Consider the following 9,913-nt stretch of genomic DNA (forward strand, 5'->3'; position numbering starts at 1 on the left):
GAGGAGCAAAGGGGATTACTATAGAGCAGGGGGGTCTCAAACTGGTGGCTCTCCAGCTGTTGCAGAACTACAATTGCCATGAGGCATTGCAAGGCTGACAGTTACAAGCATTACTATCATAGGCAGAGGCATGATGGGACTTGTAGTTCCGCAACAGCTGGAGGACCACACCATTTGAGACCCCTGCTATAGAGCAGTGTTTCTCAACTAGGGTCCTCAGGGCACACTAACAGGCCAGGTTTGCAAGAAAACTGAAATACACCACAGGTGATATAATTTGCTGCTCAGTGATTGCAGTATTCTAGTCTGCATCTCCCCAAGGTAATACTTAAAATCTGGCCTATTAGTGCCCTGAGGACCGGAGTTGAGAAACACTGCTATAGAGTGTCACTTGAGTCTGCTGGGGATGCTGACATCACATATGATATGGCAGCACTCAGCAATAATCTAAGAGCTTTTGGATCTCTGCACAATGGAGGCTTTAAAGATAGTAACATGCTTGTAATATGTTAAATGCACATATAACCGTTTTAGAAGATTGTTGTTGCAATGAATGGTCCGGTGACAGAGTCTCTTTAAAGTGAGCCTGTACTGCCTAAGACTGAGCACTACAAGATGCTTTTTATTACACAGTTTTCCCCTGTCTTTCATTGATATTGTTTCACCTGGTTACTAGGTCTGTCTTTCTCTAATTTCATGATTTGGCCCTGATGACTACCTTTCCATTGTCTATCAAATAAGAGTGCTTTAGTGGCCTCTAAAAGCATTCTCAATGGTCACGTTGATGGCAGTTGTTGAAGCTTAGCCATCAATTCAGGGCATCTTGTGATGTCTACCCTTAGGCAGGACATTCAGTTTTCAAAGTTTCAGATTGAGTAAGGTACATATTAATGTCAAAATGTGGCAGTGTGAGATTTTAGGTATACTGTACATAGTTATGAGTGATGTTCTAGTGATGTATGTAGTGGTTTGATATATAAGTGGGTCATGTTCAGGGTACAGGGAACTAATTAATAAAACAATTTAACGTCCAAATTCATAATAGCTTAAAAAGTAATGAATTATTAAACCATAGAGAAGGGCAGTTTGACATTATAAATTATGCCTTTTTCTCTGCCTAAGGGGCCTTATAGCTGCCTTATTACAGATTGTTGTTTTTTTTTTAATGTATGTTGCTAGTATTGTCTCTTGTTCTAGATGTGTAATCTTGGATTGCTTAATGAATATATGTTCTGCTGAAACTGAAAACTTGTGTTTTGTTCTTCATTTTTTTTTATCTATAATGCCATTTTTAAAGATGTGAACAGTTATACTGTATAATAGTATAGCAGCGCTAATGTAAAAAGGTCAGTAACCATTACCAGTGATTGCAGAGAGCTCAGCAGTGTGACTATGCTAGCTAACAGATATGCTTATGATTCAAGCCACAGTCTAGGTACAACGTATATATATATATATATATATATATATATATATATATATATATATATATATATATATATAGTATCTCACAAAAGTGAGTACACCCCTCACATTTTTGTAAATATTTTATTATATCTTTTTATGTGACAACAATGAAGACATTACACTTTGCTACAATTTAAAGTAGTGAGTATACAGCTTGTATAACAGTGTAAATTTGCTGTCCCCTCAAAATAACTCAGCACACAGCCATTAATGTGTAAACCGCTGGCAACAAAAGTTAATACACTCCTAAGTAAAAATGTCCCAACTGGGCCCAATTAGCCATTTTCCATCCCTGGTGTCACGTGACTCGTTAGTGTTACAAGGTCCCAGGTATGAATGGGGAGCAGGTGTGTTAAATTTGCTGTTATTGGTCTCATACTGGTCACTGGAAGTTCAACATGTCACCTCATGGCAAAGGACTCTCTGAGGATCTGAAAAAAAGAATTGTTGTTTTACATGAAGATGGCCTAGGCTAAAAGAAAATTGCCAAGACCCTGAAACTGAGCTGCAGCACAGTGGCCAAGACCATACAGCGGTTTAACAGAACAGGTTCCACTCAGAACAGGCCTCACCATGGTCGACCAAAGAAGTTGTGTGCACGTGCTCAGCGTCATATCCAGAGGTTGTTTTTGGAAAATAGACGTAAAAGTGTTGCCAGCATTTCTGCATAGGTTGAAGGGGTGGGGGGTCAGCCTGTCAGTGCTCAGACCATACGCCGCACACTGAATCAAATTGGTTTCCATGTCTGTCATCCCAGAAGGAAGCCTCTTTTAAAGATGATGCACAAGAAAGCCCGCAAACAGTTGGCTGAAGACAAGCAGACTAAGGACATGGATTACTGGAACCATGTCCTGTGGTCTGACGGTACCAAGATACATTTATTTGGTTTTAGATGGTGTCAAGCATGTGTGGCGGCAATCAGGTGAAGAGTACAAAGACAAGTGTGGCTTTCCTAAAGTCAAGCATGAGTGTCATGATCTGGGGCTGCATAAGTGCTGTTTGCACTGGAGAGCTACAGTTCATTGGGGGAACCATGAATGCCAACATGTACTGTGAAATACTGAAGCAGAGCATGGTCCCCTCCCTTTGGAGACGGTTGCAGGGTAGTGTTCCAACCAGGGGCGGACTGATAACCCATGGGGCCCCCGGGCAATATGAGATCATGGGGCCCCCCTGTGTCCATGCCCATGAGTACACATGTTGCAGCAGGAGTTAAACCCCCTGTTGCTTTTGGTGGGTTATCGTGACCTATTCAAGTGAATGAGGCCCACTCGGCAAATACCCTGCAACCATGTGCAATGCACACAGTTTCAGCATGCTAGTGTGTGATCCAAGGAGTTGAAGCAGGTGATGAGGAGGCAATACAACGCCTTCTCATTGCCTACTTTACCCTTTTTTTTTTGCCGTACTGCACAAGGTTGCACAGCCTTTGCAATGCAACCCCATTCACTTGAATGAGTTATGCTTGGCAGGTGCTACACCTGCCAAGCGTGACAGGACATATAATTCCTGCTGCGGCTGCAACATGTGTACACCCCTGCCCCTTGCAGTTAAAGGGGGTGTGGTGGGGGGTGAGTAAATACAGGGCTCAATTCTGAGGTTTTCCTGCCCCCAAACTGCAAATTTAAACAGGCCCTTGCTGTCCTGAACACCCTATCACAGTTGGTGTTTAGGGGACCCCTTGGATGAGGTCAGAGAGGGACCCCTGAGATAAAGACAGAGAGTGACCCTTGGGATAATGACAGAGAGTAGCCCCTGGAATAAGAACAGAGAGGGACCCCTGGGATAAGGACAGAGAGGGGCCCCAGGGATGAGAGCAGATGGGGGGCCCTAGGATGAGAGCAGAGTGGGTCCTGGAATGAGAACAGAGAGAGGGTCCTAAGATGAGAGCAGAGAGGGGTCCAGAGATGAGAGCAGAGAGGGGGTCCAGGGATGAGAGCAGAGAGGGGGTCCAGGGATGAGAGCAGAGAGGGGGTCCAGGGATGAGAGCAGAGAGGGGGGTCCTGGGATGAGAGCAGAGAGGGGACACTGGAATGAGAGCAGAGAGGGGACACTGGAATGAGAGCAGAGAGGAGGCCCTGGGGTGAGAGTGGAGAGGGGGTCCTGGGATGAGAGCAGAGAGGGGACCCTTGTATTGGAGCAGAGAGGGGGTCTTCAGATGAGAGCTGAGGGGGGGGGGCTGTGATGAGAGCAGAGAGGGGACCCTGGGATGACAGCAAAGAGGGGGTCCTGGCATGAGAGCAGACAGGGGGTCCTGGGATGAGAGCTGAGAGAGACCCCTGGGATGAGAGCAGAGAGGGGTCCTGGGATGGGAGCAGAGAGGGGTCCTGGGATGAGAGCAGAGAGGGGGCCCTGGGATGAGAGCAGAGAGGGGGCCCTGGGATGAGAGCAGAGAGGGGGGTCCTGAGATGAGAGCAGAGAGGGGGTCCTGGGATGAGAGCTGAGAGAGACCCCTGGGATGAGAGGAGAGATCCCTGGGATGAGAGCAGAGAGAGAGAGACCCCTGGGATGAGAGCAGAGAGAGACCCCTGGGATGAGAGCAGAGAGGGTGCCCTGGGATGAGAGCAGAGAGAGACCCCTGGGATGAGAGGAGAGACCCCTGGGATGAGAGGAGAGACCCCTGGGATGAGAGGAGAGATCCCTGGGATGAGAGCAGAGAGAGACCCCTGGGATGAGAGCAGAGAGAGAGACCCCTGGGATGAGAGCAGAGAGAGACCCCTGGGATGAGAGGAGAGACCCCTGGGATGAGAGGAGAGATCCCTGGGATGACAGCAGAGAGAGACCCCTGGGATGAGAGCAGAGAGAGACCCCTGGGATGAGAGCAGAGAGAGACCCCTGGGATGAGAGGAGAGAGAGACCCCTGGGATGAGAGGAGAGAGGGGGCCCTGGGATGAGAGAAGAAAGAGACCCCTGGGATGAGAGCAGAGAGGGGGTCCTGTGATGAGGAAAGAGAGGGGTCCTGGGATGAGGAAAGAGAGGGGGCCCTGGGATGACAGCAGAGAGGGGTCCTGGGATGAGGAGAGAGGGGGCCCTGGGATGACAGCAGAGAGGGGTCCTGGGATGAGGAGAGAGGGGGCCCTGGGATGAGGAGAGAGGGGGCCCTGGCATGACAGCAGAGAGGGGGTCCTGGGATGAGGAGAGAGGGGTCCTGGGATGAGGAGAGAGGGGGCCCTGGGATGACAGCAGAGAGGGGGTCCTGGGATGAGGAAAGAGAGGGGGCCCTGGGATGACAGCAGAGAGGGGTCCTGGGATGAGGAGAGAGGGGTCCTGGGATGAGGAGAGAGGGGGCCCTGGGATGACAGCAGAGAGGGGGTCCTGGGATGAGGAGAGAGGGGTCCTGGGATGAGGAGAGAGGGGGCCCTGGGATGACAGCAGAGAGGGGTCCTGGGATGAGGAGAGAGGGGGCCCTGGGATGACAGCAGAGAGGGGTCCTGGGATGAGGAGAGAGGGGTCCTGGGATGAGGAGAGGGGGGGCCCTGGGATGACAGCAGAGAGGGTCCTGGGATGAGGAGAGAGGGGGCCCTGGGATGACAACAGAGAGGGGTCCTGGGATGAGGAGAGAGGGGGCCCTGGGATGACAGCAGAGAGGGGTCCTGGGATGAGGAGAGAGGGGGCCCTGGGATGAGGAGAGAGGGGGCCCTGGCATGACAGCAGAGAGGGGGTCCTGGGATGAGGAGAGAGGGGTCCTGGGATGAGGAGAGAGGGGGCCCTGGGATGACAGCAGAGAGGGGGTCCTGGGATGAGGAAAGAGAGGGGGCCCTGGGATGACAGCAGAGAGGGGTCCTGGGATGAGGAGAGAGGGGTCCTGGGATGAGGAGAGAGGGGGCCCTGGGATGACAGCAGAGAGGGGGTCCTGGGATGAGGAGAGAGGGGTCCTGGGATGAGGAGAGAGGGGGCCCTGGGATGACAGCAGAGAGGGGTCCTGGGATGAGGAGAGAGGGGGCCCTGGGATGACAGCAGAAAGGGGGTCCTGGGATGAGGAGAGAGGGTTTCTGGAATGAGGAGAGAGGGGGCCCTGGGATGACAGCAGAGAGGGGTCCTGGGATGAGGAGAGAGGGGGCCCTGGGATGAGTGGCAATCTGCACCTCTTTGATTTGGGGAGAAGGGGCAGTAAGAGAACATGTGCTGGGGGGTGCATTTGGAGGCGAGAGGTCAGAGTTGAAATCCCCTCACACCACCTCCTCACCTTCTAGCACAAGTCATCCCCCCTCCAAAAGCATCCCCCTAGCATATGCCCCCGCCCCCATCACTTCTCCATATGTGCATCCTTGTTATCTGTCCCCCTTCCGTATCCATAAACTATGTACAGTACATACCTCAGATAATCAGTGCAGCTCTTGAAGTTAAAGCGGAGTTCCACCCAAAAGTGGAACTTCCGCTTTAGGGAGTCCTGACCCCCCGACATGCCACATTTGGCATGTCATTTTTTGGGGGGGGGAGCGGGTACCTAGTTTTGACAGGTACCCGCTCCCACTTCCGCTCGGAGCGCCGCGGCGCCCTGAGCGGAAGTTCTCCTCTCCCCCTCCCTCCCTGCAATCTTCTGGGACACGTCAGAGGTCCCAGAAGATTGCCGGCCAATCACGGCGCGCAGCGCGACTCGCGCATGCGCAGTGGGTACCCGGCTGTGAAGCCGCAAACTGTAACAGCCGGGTGCCCACAGCAGTGATGCCGGCGCCGAGGGAGAGGATCGAGGCTTCCGGCGGCCGCATCGCTGGACCGTTGGACAGGTGAGTAAATGGCTGGAACTCCGCTTTAATGTCCCTCCTCCCCGGCTACTCCTCCTCCTCCTGTCTGTGTACTTCAGAGCCGTGGAGGAGGATCCTTGGTGAGCTCTGTGTACTGAGCAGGCATCAGTTGGGGGAGAGATGCAAGTGTCGGCTGCTGCAGAGGGACGATCGTTGCGTGAGGGAGCCCAGGCACCCTGAAAGAGATGCAGGGAATGTGCCCTGAGTGCCCACGCTAGTGTGTCTCTGGCAGGCCAGTTACCGGAGCTCAGTGCTGGAACTTGCTCCGGCACTTGGCTCCGGGATCATCACAGATGCTTTGGAAGGTAGGTGCCAGGAGCCTCTCATGGGGCCCCCTACTAGCCCGGGCCCTCGGGCAGTGCCCGAGTGCCCTAATGGTCAGTCCGCCCCTGGTTCCAACATGATAACCCCAAACACCCCTCCAAGACGACCACTGCCTTGCTAAAAAAAGCTAGGGTAAAGATGATGGACTGGCCAAGCATGTCTCCAGACCTAAACTCTGTTTAGCATCTGTGGGGCATCCTCAAACAGAAGGTGGAGGAGCGCAAGGTCTCTAACATCCACCAGCTCCGTGATGTCCTCATGGAGGAATGGAAGAGGACTCCAGTGGCAACCTGTGAAGCTCTAGTGAACTCTTTGCCCAAGAGGGTTAAGGCAGTGCTGGAAAAAATTGATGGCCACAAAAAATATTGACACTTTGGACCCAATTTTGACATTTTCAGTTAGGTGTGTACTCACTTTTTTGCCAGCGGTTTAGACATTAATGGCTGTCTGTTGAGTTATTTTAAGGGGACAGCAAATTTACACTGTTATACAAGCTGTAAACTCACTACTTTACATTGTAGCAAAGTGTATTTTCTTCAGTGTTGTCACATGAGAAGATATAATAAAATATTCACAAAAATGTGAAGGATTTTCTCACTTTTGTGAGATACTGTATGCTAAGCTGTTACAGAAAAGTACAGTTGCTTGTTTAGTGCTGCAAAAACTCCATATAATGGGGTTTATATGTATATCATCCAGGCATTATAACCTATGGAGTTTCCGAAAGTGGCCATATACTAATCTATGTTCGGTCTGTTTTAGCAGGGATGTCTACGTCTCTGCTCAACAGAAGTTGATTGTTCGATCAACTTCTGTCAGACAGACACGCTGGAGAATTTTTCTCGACCAACAATTGCAGCCACTGATCAGTGTATTCTGACAGTGGAGGGACAGTGGGAGGTCCTGCTGTCAGAATATAGTGTCCTGGTTGGTGGGGGTTCTGGAATCGCTTAGCTGTCAGCTTTAAATAAAACAGTCAAATGTTCAGGCTGAGACTCTTATAAGGGAAACAGATGTTTTTTTTTTTTTTTTTAAATGCTAGGAGTCAAAGTTTCTGGTAGAAAGGATTTTGTACATCTACTGTATATTGCCAAAAAACCATTATTTGTGTGCTAGCTATTTTTTTCTAATTATATACAGCCTGCAACACCTACACAGTTCACTGTACATTATCAGCATGTCTAAAGCTGGGTATGCATGTTCAGCTTTTTTCATTCAACCAGAGCGATGAGCAATAAAAACCTGACAGATACCTGCAACAACACAATAACGTGTGATGGGGAAATCTCTGCAGTTATGCTATTGTATTTTGACAGGGGGAACTCCAGGATTGCAGCCATTGGATGCAAGCGCAGAACAAATGCTGGTTTTACAGCAAAACCGTTAGACAGAAGCCGGTTGTGAGACTGGCTTCTGTTGAACAGACAGCAGTACATACAGAGTGTACGTGTGTGCCGGGCTTAAGATTGCCAAGAGTTAAGAACATAGAATTAGAGTTCATAGTTGCACATTATGGCAAGTGCTCCCGTGGCCAGCCAGGTCAACACTACTTGAAAGGAACACCAAGCACCAGTTGGTAACAGAGAAACCACCGGGGATAAACAACAGAGCTTACATTCATAATTTCTCAACACCACCAAGACTTCTAATGCTGAGGGTTTCTAGCCTTTGCCTTGTTGGTAACTGGGTACTGAAACTTCACACAGCTGACGACACAGGGCTGAGACCCTCTGGATAATAAACTGCACATCTGTCAGAACAGAAGCATCCAGAGAAACTAGGCGGTCAATTTCTGGAAATGGTGTTGCTGCAACAGCTGGCCCAGTGAGCAGCAGCAGATGCTCAGCACGTTACTGCTCTTAGATCCTCAGGGGCTTTCCACCAACAGTGTTCATGTGCCTACAAGTAGGCCCCCAGTTTGTATCCTCATTTCTGGATGGAATAATCATAGCACTAGAGGTTACATTTGGACAATTTTTAAACACATTTCTATGATGTCCTGCCATATATATATGCCTCTCTCACAGAAGACATTTGTCCTCTTTACAGTCAGTAATGATGTTCTATGTGCAGACAGATTCTGTCACTTTTTTAAAATAAACAATGACTTTAATTTTCTGGCTAGCTGCAAGTGGAAAATGTATTTTTCCATAATCCAATGATGGACACAGCTTGATTATAATAAGCATCCTATGGTTTTACTGCCACCAACTGGAGAAAAGCATAGAAAACAAGAGCATAGAAAACTGTAAGCCAGTCTCCTTAAATGATTCTAAAAGGTATTACATTTTTTTTTTTAAATAACAAAGATGTTAGACTTACCTGCTCTGTGCAATGGTTTTGCACAGAGCAGCCTCGATCCTCTATTTTCTGGATCTCTTGCTGGTGGGCCTGGCTCCTTCCCCCTGCAAAGTGCCCCCAGTAGCAAGCCTCTTGCTATGAGGGCACTCGAGCAGGCTCGCTCCTGAGCTACGCTCCTGTGAATAGACATTGTCCGTTCACACACAGAGTATGGCTTGGCTTCGCCCCCTGCTCTCTCATCATTGGCTCACTGGCTTTGATTTACAGCAACAGGAGCCAATGGCTCAAGCTGCTGTGCGAGCCAATGAGCAGAGAGAGACCTGGGAGAGCCCCTGCTCTCATGCACATTGCTTGATCAGGCTAAGGTAAGGGGGGCTGCAGGGGGAGCTGCACTAAGAAGGTTTTTTTTCATAGAATGCATTAACCCTCCTCTTGTGTTAGGGTCAAAACTGACCCGTTTTCAGGTTTTGAATGTCTATAAGTATCATAAATTTGTTTATTGCATCAAGATTTTTTTACTTTGTCAGGAACCTCTATTTAAACAATGTAATAGAAAAATAATCCTTTTCACTAAATTATAAAATACTGTGGTGAAAATTAAGACGTTCATGGTGTTAGGGTCAATTCTGACCCAGTTATAATATAGGATTTTAGGACACTAATAAGTGCCAAAACTGAAATCATAAACACTCTCTCTGCTTAGTAACAGTGACAGCCAATCCCCTCTCAACCCTGTGAGCTGTAGTTAGGGAGGGGCCTATCTCTTTTCCTGCTTGTCTGCTTCTCTAAATAAAGTGAAGAAACCTAGGACAAATTCATTTCAGAGTTGCTGACTTTATTTTACCATTTTTTAAATTTGACAATGAGAGGTATGCTATCAAAAGAAAGGTCTAGGGGTCACACCAAAAATATTAAAACCAATCTTTTCAAGGATAAAGAAGCCTAACAAGGTAACCAAGAGGTAAGAAACAAATTTGATGATAAATAATTATTCAGAGGGTATTTTATGGCTGATTTAAAACACGGGTCAAAACTGACCCTAACATCATGGATAGTAACGGAATTCTAACATAAGA

Source organism: Pelophylax lessonae (genome assembly GCF_965119305.1).
Source record: "Pelophylax lessonae genome assembly, chromosome: 1".
NCBI lineage: Eukaryota > Metazoa > Chordata > Amphibia > Anura > Ranidae > Pelophylax > Pelophylax lessonae.